Below are 10,460 nucleotides of genomic sequence, written 5' to 3'. Positions count from 1 at the left end.
CCTGTAAGCAAAGTACCCATTAACAAGTGGGGGGACTGTGTCATCAACGATGACTTGTTCAAGTTATGACACACACACACACACAGGCACATATATATATATAATTCAAGTTATGACACACACACACACACACACACACACACACACATATATATATATATATATATATATATATATATATATATATATATATACATACATCCATACACAATACACACACACACACACACACACACACACACACACACACACACACACATGTGTACACACTCATGTATTCATATACACACTGAGATTCACACCAAATGATGGGGGAATGGGTTTAATTGATGAATTTCTTCTTTGGTGATTCTTGTGTTATTTATAGCGACATTCATATTTGAAATTACTTTACGCTTGTTTAGTTGTAGCCGGTCAACAAAGTCCGATTCTTCTTGGTACTCTGAACCAAAGCAGTATTAACAAAGTTTAATAACATAAAAATGTGGTTTTATTTTGTTACAAACGAAAAATTCTCACTTGCCAGCTATTTGCCTGACCTGGCATGCCTGTGTCTCTGCTCTTACATGTTCAGTAAATGATTTCTGTAATCACTCACAGCAATATGTCTAGTAGCAAATCATACCACTTTAATCCCTGCTTTTCTTAGCCAGTTTAATTTTGAGCATCTTTTGTGTCTGTATAATATTTCTATTCTCCAGTTTTCATATGTATATTTGTAAATAATTTGACGAAAACTTTCCCCACTGATCTTGGTTGAAGCAGTCGAAAAGGAAACTGACAAAATTTCCATCTTTCAACGAAAGATAGACATAAAATGAAACAAAATGCCTAGTTGACAATTGGAATTTTTGTTCCACTAGAAAAATTCCTAAATGTTACATGGATTGAAAGACAAAAGAAAAACTGATGAGTGTCAGTCTAGCATGTTTCAAGGAATGGTAGTTTATACAAGCTACAATGTCCTTCGCTGATTTTTGGTCTGTGTATCAACTATAAATTTTTCTTGTCTTATGCACCAATTGCTCCACTACAGAAGAGTTGTATACATATTACACATATATATTTGGTCTATTGTCAAATGTTGCCATTGACTTGGGCTATCCTGTATCATATATAACATATCACATGAGCTCTATACAAGTCCAGTACATCCTGCATGGAGCCCAAGTCCTCACATGCCAATCAGACATTGCATGATATGCTGATAAATATTTTCCATTTATAACGATTCATTATCTGTTGATATCCATACCCAAAGCTCATTAATGCACATTGCCTACTTGAATACATTTTTTCTTAGGAATTTGAGATGTATTTTTGTGCATTGGCGTTTTATTCTACTCTTTCCACCATTGAATTTCATCCTGTATCGTTTAAAAGCACTTGTAGGACCACCTTCCTTGCCAGCCATAGTTAACAAGTATTCATGCAAAAACTTAAACTAGAGTTTGTTAAAATTTATTTGCATTTGGTTGGAAATAGGACATTTCAAAGACCCATGAAGTCTAGGATCTCGGAAAACTGATCAACACATCCTACAGATTATTAGAGAGAGTGCCTGCTGTCCAATGCAAATTGTTAATGAATAATAGAATACCCTAGTAGGCATACAATAATTTGCATTTTGTAATTGCTACGAATAAATTTGAATGTAGGCAAATGTTTATTTTAATAATTCCTTGATGACACGCTGAATGCTCATGAAATGTACGCCACATGCAAATAGTGAAATTAATCCTGGATCAATGCATGGAAGCATATATTATGTGGTATGTCATAAAAACTACCAGCAAAATATCACAAATGTACAGTGATATTTACTTTGAAGGAAGCTCGTAAAACATGAGGCTTTTCCTACATCGACTAAATTAACTGAAATGTCATTGAAAGGTGACAGTTGTTGTTCATTTCACAAGAGATGCAGTGGGTGCAGTTCAAATGGGGTGTTAATGTTCACCTTTTAGCCGTGATTGGTCTTTCAGGGCAGTCCTTTCTGTGTGATCTGATGACCTAGCCGGGAAGTGGGCTCGAAGATTTGATGTGATAAAATCCGTCGCCAGTTAATTTTCTCGGCAGTCATTGAACTTTCCACATCGCTTCATGAGCCCATCTATGAAAAGCCATCTCTTTCATCAATGTAAGGTTCAGGCCGAGCCATTTGCCAGTCTATTATGCCGTATATTGGGTCAGTATGTCGATCCATGCATCACAGCTTGGCATCCCTCAAAGCATTTGATGTGCAATTAAGAGAATATCCATGACAATATCTGTCATTTTTTCCCACCGAATCTTACGGTCTGTTTTGTGAACTTATGGGATCTGTGATAATGGTCGGTTAGCGCCTTAGGGAGAATGCCGCTGTTTTCATCTATTAACCTGTAAAAAGCATAGAGTACTTGATGATTTTCACATTTGAATCAGTAGGTGTTCTCAGGTTAATGTGTATGCATTAAACACATAGCATAGAGCGAGCTGATCATTTTCTGTCAAATAACTACCAGTACTGTGTATTGAAAAGCAAGTTGTTTTCTGAAATCCAGTTGCTATTGACAGAGGCCCTCTAGAGTCTGATATGAGTATTTTCATCTCAACCTTTCCTTGAGCACAACTGTTCTGACACTGTGTTTCACTTTTTGTTGTCAAAGATTTAGGCATACTCAAAACAATGGTTTGTCATATCTTGATTCTGGTAGTAATTTTATAGTTTTATGTGGCTATAACCCTTTCAACCCTATTGCCTGTCTAGAGGTCCAACTTTACTCTAGAAAACAATGGGATTGGCTCAAACCACTGTGGTGATAGGTTAACATTGAAAAAAGGCAACCCTAATGATTTAGTCCTATAACAAATCAGTATATTGCTGACTGTGATCACAGTGTTCCAAGAAAACATCCTATTCTTTTTACAAAGGGTCCTTTATGATTTTTAAAAACTGTATATGTGTTCATGTACTGGTCATCTACCATCAGTTTGAAATCCCACAATATGTATCCCTAACACAGCCAGCTCCTATGAAGCTTGTTATGCAAACAAGATCCCTGGAATTTCTGCTTGTGTATTTATAAACTTTTAAGGGATTGCCCTTGGAACCACAGTAAGTCGATCACCCATTCCCAGAAGAGTACAATAATTTTTAACAAGAACAGTAGATCCTCAGGCCCCTGATTAATATCCTGAGGGACAGTTAACCCTTTGAGCGCCAAAGTCTATTTTTGTCCCCTTTATAAAATAAATCCCAGTCAATTCTTCTCAGATTTTTGCCAAAATTTTGAGAAAAAACTGTAGAAAAGGAAATGTGATGTCCATTTGGTCCAAAATTATCAAAAAATTACAGAAAAATTTATCAAATTGGTAAAATTTTGCACTAAAACTGGCAGGAGAAAATTACAGCGCTCAAAGGGTTAATGTAGATGTCCCCATGACAAAGGAGATGGGTCCAAATGTCAGGCTTAAAACAATGGATAGAGACAAAGTCTTGGCATTTAGAGTTTGGCTGTGATTTTGAGATGCATGACACTATTGTGACAGGAATACGGAGCTTTGTGTATTACTTTAATCCAATTTCTACTAGTTTAAAACCACATTTACAACAGTGTTTTCATCATCATTCATATCATTCCAAGATTTTTGTTCTTCTGATGTGCTTCTCTGAGAAGAAGTCCAGAAGTGAATGCCATGAAAAACAAAAATAAAGTGGAATATTTTATTGCATTTCATGCTAATTTCTTATCAGTCTCCAGGCATTGCATACACCAGTTATAAATTAGTACCCATGATGTTTTTTGACTCTACATAAGATATTCATAGGTCTTTAATATGACTTGAAAGCGTGTATAGCTCAGTGACGTTACAATGTATGCTTATCGATATCGAGTAAAGTTTTTCAAATGGTGCTAAATATGCTGACATTGAAGAACTAAAGGGTAACATATCTTGGGCATTTTTTTATTTCAAAATCTTTAACTGATGCATTGGTGTTCAAGCCTGTATTTTCAATATTAAAACAACAACAGATTGGTTTCAGATAATGGAATTCTGTCTGAAGTAGTCGTAAAATGTATCAACATTTCCGTTGTTTCAAACAAAATGTTTATGTTGTCATGTAGAATTTCAAACAAGTGGGTCTAAGAAGAATTATCAATTTTTATCTCAGAAGTTGTGTGTGGAATATGTAAATTGTATTCTTTCTTGATAATAAATGCCAGTGCCTTGCTAGATGCAATGCTTGATATCACTAATTTGAAGAAGTCTTGTGTATCTTGATCTACCCGTGGTGCCAATGCCACGTGCCCGAATTCCTCTGTATCTGTCAAGTTACATCTACCCATGGTCCCCATGCTGTGTGCCTAAATCTCTCTGCATTGCCAGAGTTAAATCTACAGGTGATGCATGTGCCGTTTACCCGACTCCTCTGTAGTCCCGGTTACATCTACCTGTGGTACCCGTGCTGTATGCTCGGATTACTCTTTGTCGCCCGAGTTACATCTACCCTGTGGTATGCGTGCCAGGTGCCCAAATCCCTCTGTATCGCCCAAGTTACATGTACACGTGATACCCATGCTGTGGGTCCAAAGCCCTCTGTACCACACCAGTTTACATCTACCCGTGATACCCATGCCGTGTGCCCAGATCCCTGTATATCACCCCAGTTACATCTACCAGTGGTGCTGTGTGTCTGAATCCCTCTGTATCACCCAAGTTACAGCTTGCTGTGTCAGGTCTATTTTTAAAATAGGTTCAAACTGCTCAGCAGTGGTTATTTTGGGAAAAGTTTGTAATTACCTGACAACACTGTGTAACATGAGGCTGATTAAGAAAGTTGCAGACTATTATACTGTGCCAAGTGAATATAGAGATGCGATGAAAATAGCATATGTTTTGGTGAATTAGAAACTGCAAATCCGGTCAAAAGCTTCCAATTGCCTCATTGGTGGCATCTAATTGCAGAGTGTTTTCATGAGTATCACACAGAAGTACTGTAACGGTAGTGCACTCACTGAAATGCGTGATAGCGACGTCATCACCGATTGTTGGATGCAGATACGGAACGAGGCTTGGTTGGATATTTGCACTTCCAAACTTTCGTTTAGGGGAGGGGGAGGGGGGTTGAGGACAAACGCACTTAGTTTCATTTACCGTGCACATGTTTTAATAAATTTGTCTTTGATGCTATTTTGCAATTATAACAGTCTGTTCTGTTGCACGTAGTGTGATGATTAGGGCGCTGTTCACATGGCAATCTTGTTTTGATTTGAATTTGTAGTTCTCTATAGGTCAGTATGGTGTGGAACATTACTGACACACATAATTTTATATAGAGGCTGTCCGAAAAGAATTAAATGATATCCTGTGGAAGTGACAAGTGCATAGAAACAGTATCACTGGGGCTTGACATGTATACCCTAGGAGGTTATACCCAAGAGTAACATTTCTATATCCAAGAGTATACATTTCTATTTCAAGAAGACCCTGTAGTTTCAAAACAGCAAGAGTGACGGCTATTTTTTGCACACTGGGTGCTTTATCATCACTGTCAGGGTCTGTTTCTCTATGACAGAATGTTTAAAGGGAGAGGGGGGTCATCCCATCTGCTATATGCCACTCTCTTGTTGATAACACTGCCTCTTCCCAGAAATTGCCATGTCAAGCAAATGTGAAGCAAATTCAGCATTTGATGCATGTTTATGGTTCACCAGTTTCGTAGCTCTCCAATCACTGCAAGACTTTAGTTGAGTCCCTTCATTTATAATAATAATAATAATAATAATAATAATAATAATAACAAGGCAGTATTGCTGAAGGCAATGAGTACTTGGGCCGTGATAGAGTAATTTTGAGGACAATATATACTACTATTCGAATATGGTCTTGAATTTCCTCCTGTCAATTAGGCATTTGATTAACTGGTTATTAAACGAAGCAATGGCATGACAATGGCAAAATATGTCTAGCAACTTTTGTGGAGTTTGAGGCAGGGGTTCTTTATTTATAGTGGAAATTGCTTAGACTCCTTAATATTCAAATTACAGCAAATTTCTTTTGTTCTCGATGGTAGATGTCTAATATTTAGATGGGCATATTTAGATTTCTACCCTATAGTTATCCCTTTATACCAAAAATCGGACATCCAGTTCTATTGGCTTGCTCAGAATTAGATATGCGCATAATTAATGAGGTACAATATGTGGTGTCATGAGGTGTCCCATCATACCAAATATGAAGGGTGTAGCACTTGTGGTTACTGAGTTGTGGACAAATATATATATTGAGGTCAAAGGTCATTGAGGTCACGTCACATTTTGTCATAATAATTGTATTGCTAAGTTATTCCTATATACCAAAAATCAGACCTCTAGTTCTATTGGCTCGCTCAAAATAAGATATGCGCATAATTAATGAGGTACAATATATGGTGTCATAAGGTGTCCTATCATACCAAATATGAAGGGTGTAGCACTTGTGGTTACTGAGTTGTGGACAAATATGCATATTTGAGGTCAAAGGTCATTGAGGTCACGTGACGTTTTGTCAAACAAATTATATTGTTAACTTATCCCTTTATACCAAAAATCAGACCTCTAGCTCTATTGGCTCGCTCAAAATAAGATATGCGCATAATTAATGAGGTACAATATGTGATGTCATAAGGTGTCCCATCATACCAAATATGAAGGGTGTAGCACTTGTGGTTACTGAGTTGTGGACAAATATGTATATTTGAGGTCAAAGGTCATTGAGGTCACGTCACATTTTGTCATAATAATTGTATTGCTAAGTTATTCCTATATACCAAAAATCAGACCTCTAGTTCTATTGGCTCGCTCAAAATAAGATATGCGCATAATTAATGAGGTACAATATATGGTGTCATAAGGTGTCCTATCATACCAAATATGAAGGGTGTAGCACTTGTGGTTACTGAGTTATGGACAAATATGCATATTTGAGGTCAAAGGTCATTGAGGTCACGTGACATTTTTTCAAAAAAATTGTATTGCTGAGTTATCCCTACATACCAAAAATCAGACCTCTAGCTCTATTGGCTCCCTCAAAATTAGATATGCGCATAATTAATAGAGTACAATATGTGATGTCATAAGGTGTCCCATCATACCAAATATGAAAGGTTTAGCACTTGTGGTTACTGAGTTATGGACAATAATGTATATTTGAGGTCAAAGGTCACCAAGGTCACATGATATTTTGTCAAATGTCTGAGATATCTGCGTGAACCGATGGACTCACTGATGGACTCACGGACGGATATGACCCAATCTATAAGCCCCCTTGACTTTATCCGTGGGGACAAAAAACTGTGTCACTGCATCCTTTAGGCAATATGAATACGATGAGAAACTAAATTTTATTTTTCTTGGCTTATAGGCAATATGAATACGATGAGAAACTAAATTTTTATTTTTCTTGGCCTTATACATGGGAGTCTATGGAGAACTGCCTTATACATGGGAGTCTATGGAGGTGTAAACTAAAAATTACTCTAACACCGCCAAATTCGATCGCATTGTGAAACAAATCAACGTGCATCTGTATGGGATGGGTACTATTCTTGTGCAAAGTTTGAAAGAAATTGACCAGGCATGTCTGAGATATCTGCGTTCACGAACGGACGGACGGACGGACTGACATGACCAAACCTATAACTCCCCAGGACTTCGTCCGTGGGCACTAAAAACAACGCAACAGTTATTACAGCTACACCGGGGTAGGTTCATATCCAGAGCCCCGTACGGTCTGCCGCCGTCGCTTGAAAACAATCTCATAAACCTGGCTATATGGGCAACTGTATGGGCAGCTGGATGCTTGACTTCTCGGAGAAGGCGAGCTGTCACGTTCAAGCTCAGGATTATTTGTCGATCAAATTTCAGTAAATTTACCTTACCTAGATGAAATTTTGTCTATAGGCTGAAATTTCGCCGAAGTTTGACAAAATTGCATCGATTTTTCAGGTTCATATCCGACATTTTGAGTTTTGAATGCAGACAGAAATAAGTTTTGAGGCAACATGGCTGCGACCCCATGTTGACCGCCAGCCCTGCGTACGATGCTATGTGCTACAGCTAACACACAGCATCGCACGCAGGGCTAGCGAGAGAGTTGACGACATCGACGGTTATTTACGAGAAGCGAATAAAAGACTGTCATTTTTGGAAGCGATCGAGTAGCTGAGGTAGGCTGGGATACGACTTGGGCCCAAGAACGCTGAATTTCGGCAGTAATTTGGCTTTTACGTCAAGTCCCAAATGGATTTGAAGTCACCGACCCTACGTACGGGTCTTTGCAGGGCTGTGGTGAGCGGGGCGATTAGCTGTAGCGGAACACACAGCATCGTTCGCAGGGTAGTTGACTCCAAGTGAAAATGTGTTCGCGATCAAATCTTCCTATATAAAATACTAAAATAAAAATGCGATGTGCCATGTCCCCAGATTTCTAAAATATCGTTCGTTGACCGTTCGACGGAATACTCATTTCGCAAACTTGTGACGCAGTTGAAATTCAATACTGACCGCCAAATAATCTTAATGAGACGAGATCATTCTAGACAGTATCCTCCAAATTATCCAACCATTCGCGTTAGAGTTCAGCTCGCTTAGAGTATCATAACATTCTTCGGCCTTCGTTTAGATCGACCCTAATCTCTCCCATTTAGGAAATAAATACACAAGCTACCTTGACAAAACTTCGTTCACCACCCAGGACCAAACGCACTACAAATCTGTCTTGACGTCATCATCTCCTTACATGGTAATCGGCATACCGTATTTTTTAGCAAAGGAGACACAGAATGCGTCGGAGTATTCAGTTTCAAAACGTATTACATTGTGTGATGTTGTCAAAAAGGTAATGTTAACGTTACTGCAGTGGTATAAATTACAAAACACAAAAGTTCAAACCAGTTTATTTTGGACTGGCTTTACCCAACATTTCATATTGTTTTCTATGCCAGATTTGACCACGTGCTTACTGGCGACCCCTTTACATGCAAATTTTGTGTCAAATGGTGTGTTCTCCTGGGAAAACAAACGTACGATTTCTAAATGAAGGAGGCGAAATTTGCCCTCAAAACTCGAAACCACTCCTTTATGGGGTGTACCTAGCTATTTTGAACGAGCTTCTCGAATCTGCAGCTCTATTTCGAAATGATGGTCTGGTTTTCTCAGCTCAAGGATAAGTGTTCTCCATCGCTGTGGGCATTACTATTCTCAACTGGGGGTACAGTTTCCAGTCGTAATGTTTTTCATTGTGTACGGGATATAAAACCTTTCCTTTTCATGCTGCCATTTTGATTAACACTAGTCCACATCTTGTCAGTGATTAAACATGTTTCAAGTTTAAATGTTAAAGTCTGGTCTCGAGCCCTCCTGTTCGACCAAACTGAAATTACCCCTCCCACTTTGGCTCGTCCAGTGGGTGTAGCAAGGGTCGTGCCATCGTCTAGAAACGGAGGGTGCATTAATTGTTGCATTTCGATGCACATTTTGATTATATTCAGAAGATTTTGTGGCAAAAACTCAGATAGAGAAGCATTAATATTCACATCTCACTTATTCAAGACTGGCTGAGAGCAGCACTTCCATTCAGTTAACATCATTACGCCATTTATTATGCCAAGAAAGATGAAGCCAAGACATTTTGCCCTCCCTGGTCTCAGCCAGAAATGGTTATACCTTATAGTTTTTTCCCACGGAATGAAAACAAATGTACTTGGGCTGAGGCCCAAGTACAATAATATTTTTATTGCTTGCTTGTAAATATAGGATTTACATCACATTTGTGGCAATAAAAGTGTGATACAAAAATAAGTTAAAATTTTCTCCAATAAAGTATTACAGTATAATAATAGTAGCTAATAATAAATATAACTAGGTATTTCTTTATTTATATAAAGTAAAAATATAATCTGCAAGTTGTTCATTAAAAGATAACTCTTGTTTTGTTAGTAGAGAAATAAGCTGATTTTCAGTATTGTCGTTTGGGAAATTGATTTTACTGAAAAAGTTCTTTCTTTGGACTTTGTATTTCTGACAGACTTTCTCGAGGGTCTATGGTTTTACACTGAATGCAGTATGTTTCAGTAATTGGGGTTTTTGGAACAGTGTGTCTCCCTTTTTCAATTGCTAGATCATGATTGCTAATGCGAAGTTTGGTGAGTAATTTTCTTTTCTCACCTTGTAACTGTGTTAAGTAGGGTTCTTATCTAAAATTACGTTTTATTTTGGCATACATTCTTAGTTTACTATTTTCATCAGTAATCAAATTTTTCCAAAAGACTTCATAATTGTTTGTTAAATTTGTTTTCATTAATCCAGTTATAACTTTGTGGTGTTTACGTGATGGAGCTTTATCAAGGAGAAAGTCCATTCCATTGTCTTTAATTAAAGCACTTAAACAGTTAAACCAGGATCTATTGTTAGTGTTGTTTACCATTTGCTCCAGAA

This window comes from Ptychodera flava, chromosome 20, assembly GCF_041260155.1.
Source record: "Ptychodera flava strain L36383 chromosome 20, AS_Pfla_20210202, whole genome shotgun sequence".
NCBI classification, from domain to species: domain Eukaryota; kingdom Metazoa; phylum Hemichordata; class Enteropneusta; family Ptychoderidae; genus Ptychodera; species Ptychodera flava.
Note: the sequence above shows the minus strand (reverse complement) of the source record.